Here is a 3,880-nt window from a genome sequence, read left to right as displayed (position 1 = left end):
TGTATTGAATTCGTATTACCCTGCTGCTATGACACCTGAATTTACCTAACGGGACTAATACAAATGTATCTTATCTTATCTTATCCTCAATAATGAAATGGAATGTTGAATTAGAGTAGTCGGCACCACGGAAACCTACCAGCAACTGTGGAAGTAGCCTGTACTCACCCGGTATGGCGATGTCCCAGAGGGGTACTGTGTGGAGAGGAGAGGGGAGTTGAGACATCCAGTCAGACCCTTCAATCATTTCCATCATGGCTCCAACTTTGGCAAAGATGATAGATTAGGAGTCTCTGCTGTGGCTTACAAGTTTGTTGTGACCAATTCAAGAAATTGTGTGACTTAAATACAGTACTCGGAGGCTAACGCCTTTCATTGTATCTTGTGGCCTAATTCTATTGGTTATATGTAAATTAGCATATAGTCATTGGATATAAGTAGTCAGTCATTGGTTACTCTTAAATGCTGCCTGTTATATACCTGCCTATAGGCTGTCTTATGTTGACTGCCTCTGTGCTAAAATGTAAAAGAAAACTGTCAACGCATGCCATTGTCAACTGTTTTGCGTAAACAAACCAGTTAACACTTTCAGTTTTCTTCACCTTTTAGATAGTTAGTGTGTTAGACCAAAACGCATTACTGCTGCATTGAATCAGCCCTGGTGTCTTTGGTCTATATAGGTGGTGAGGTTGTGCAGTGTGCAAAAGGCTTCTGACAGAATAACATAGTTTATAGTCTGGGGGGCTAGCACGGATATCTGGTGTGTTTATATCTCCTTCAAATGGCCATAAAACATAAACATTAATTTGAAGATGATACAAAAACTGTTTGCCTTTACAAACACATCTCAAAAAGTGTTACATTTCTGTTGTGTTAATTATAACACAAAGCCAAAAGTATTCCTTATCAAGATCCTTCCACTGTTACTGTTAAAGGAATTGCTGTTAATTGCATACAATTAGTTATCTCAGCATGGGAAAGGTGGTATGTACCACCAGCAAAAACCAGAGTCCCTGAAGTGTAGGGAAGACTGACACGATGCAGAAGCCCTATGGCTAGCAGCAGTAGTCAAGAGGATCCTCTAACTCAGGGGTCTCCAACTCCCGGTCCGTGGGCCAGATCCGGACTTACAAATGATTTCGTCAGGCAAATGTTTCAGTGCGTATTCTGTGGCTCTGGACGAGAGTACTGACATAAATGATAATGCTCAGCTGGCATAAACAACCAGTTTGAAGTGGCAGAGGAATTACTTTGTGTAAAAACAATGCAAGGCCATACCACAGCCAAGGATGTCATTGATCATCTGTGAGACGCAATTGAGCATGCTGGTCTATCATGGAAGTCGCTCTGAGGGATAACAACAGATGGTGCACCATCAATGATCAGCATATCAGTAAACTATTAATTTTAGATCACTAAATAGATGGAAAAATGCTGTATTTTGACATACAAATGAAATTAAACATTTGAAAAATATTTATTATACGTACATATATGTATTATAATACTAAGTATTATAAATAAATAAAAAATTGTAATAATTCAGATTTTTGCTGAAACTTTAATGAGTTTTCGCAGCCTTGTAACCATGCTATAAGTGGTGCAGTACAGCATTTGCTTTGAAATGTGCATGTATGAAGGAAAAATATAGATGTAGTTGTCAATGAAGACATTTTCCCACTATTACTGCTGTATATCTAAGTCATGGGCTATTAATGAGACAAAGTGATCCCAAAAAGCAACTACATATAACCAGCCCCCTTATCCAAAGAGCATCTTGCTTTACCCAGGATTTGAAACTCAGGTCAACTACTTGTTATTCAACAACACTTACCATTGTACCACTGATAACAAATGGTACATTTGCCACACTTAAAAGTGTTATGTACATTATTGTGATCAGATTTAAAAAAAATTGGCCCCCAATGACCAATGGCCCCCCGGTAATTTGAGTTTGAGACCCCTGCTCTAACTGGTAGCAGGCACGCGGAAGACTCTGTTTGTGGCAGCAGTATTGGGAATTCCCTTTTTAAGGGAAGTTATGACTGCATGTACTTTCAACTGACATTCCTAGCATACCACTGAGATTTTCAGGGACTGGAGCTCGCCAAGAATTATACAACACGTTAGGCAGCTTTGTCATGATGAACATGTCCCTGATGCCATGGTGATGATGGACATGACTCTATCAGTTAGCCTAAGTTCTCTGAGTTCTTTTTAAAGTATGTGTGTACAATGAATATCATGTTTTGAAGGTACGTTTCTGTTTTATAGGTTCCTGTCAGTTATTCTCATTCAAACACAAATGTTTTACCTGTTCAAAACTGCTTTAAAATGAGCATTCACTGGATAGTCAACAGAAAATATCTGGTGGCAAATATCAAACACCACATTAAATGGAAGCAAAGTAATGACAATAAGGACAAAGTAACATCTCTTATATCAACATCTTCAGGCTATTGCTAAATGTACTTCCATTCCGGTACATGACAGCTTATAGCAATAGAATGACATATCTTATCTTGAAATAACATGAAAATATCATGCTATGAAATAATAAGGTGGACCAGGGGCGGCGTGTCCATAAGGGCGTTTGATCTGCCTCTGAGTGTCATTGTCCAATCAGGTAACAGCCAGGTAGTCAAGGCAAATGTCGTGCTTCACATGGCCCCTTCTGGGCGATTTGGGGCGAAATGAGACCCCAGACCTCTCCCATTGACTCCCATGTTATATCCATTTTTTTCACAAAACAGAGCTCTCTACGCTCAATGCCTGGCTTCCGGGAGGGCTCACTCCTCCATGTCGTCATAAGCAGTGTTGGGCAAGTTACTGAAAACTACTACTTAGTTACAGTTACTAGTTACTTATTTTAAAGGTAATTGAATTACTTCACCAGTCACTGTATATCAAAAGAAATTAGTTACTAGGGAAAGTAACTTTGAAGTTACTTTTATATATATCTGTGTTTTAAATGTAATGAATATGAACAGTACTGGACAGTAAAACACAATAAACATATATTTTTTTTTTACCTATTTATTTTAAACAACAGGGCAACATGCTTTCAAATCAAGCAGTGGTACAAAAGTCCCAAGGCCGTACCACAGCCAAGGATGTCATTGATCATTTGTGAGACGCAATTGAGCATGCTGGTCTATCAGGGAAGTCGCTCTGAGGGATAACAACAGACGGTGCACCATCATGATCAGCATATCAGTAAACTATTCATTTTAGATCACTAAATAGATGGGAAAATGCTGTATTTTGACATACAAATGAAATTAAACATTTGAAATATATTTATTATACATATTTATTATAATATTTTTATTATAAAAAAGTAAATAAAATAATTCAGATTTTTGCTGAAACTTTATTGAGTTTTTGCAGCCTTGTTACCATGCTATAAGTGGTGCAGTACAGCCTTTGCATTGAAATGTGCATGTATGAAGGAAAAATATAGATGTAGTTGTCAATGAAGACATTATCCCACTATTACTGCTGTATATCTAAGTCATGGGCTATTAATGAGACAAAGTGATTCAAAAATGCAACTATAACCAGCCCCCTTATCCAAAGAGCATCTTGCTTTGCCCAGGATTTGAAACTCAGGTCAACTACATGTCATTCAACAACACTTACCATTGTACCACTGATAACACATGGTACATTTGCCACACTCAAAAGTGTTATGTACAGCATTGTGATCAGATTTAAAAAAAAATCTGGCCCCCCAATGACCAATGGCCCCCTTGTCATTTGAGTTTGAGATCCCTGCTCTAACTGGTAGCAGGCACGCGGAAGACTCTGGTTGTCACTCTGGTTGACTCTGTCTTTCCTAGCATGCCACTGAGATTTTCAGGGACTGGAGCTTGCCAAG

This window comes from Sprattus sprattus (assembly GCF_963457725.1).
Source record: "Sprattus sprattus genome assembly, chromosome: 3".
Lineage (NCBI taxonomy): Eukaryota > Metazoa > Chordata > Actinopteri > Clupeiformes > Clupeidae > Sprattus > Sprattus sprattus.
The sequence above is the reverse complement of the archived record's forward strand: the minus strand, read 5'-3'. Positions refer to the sequence as shown.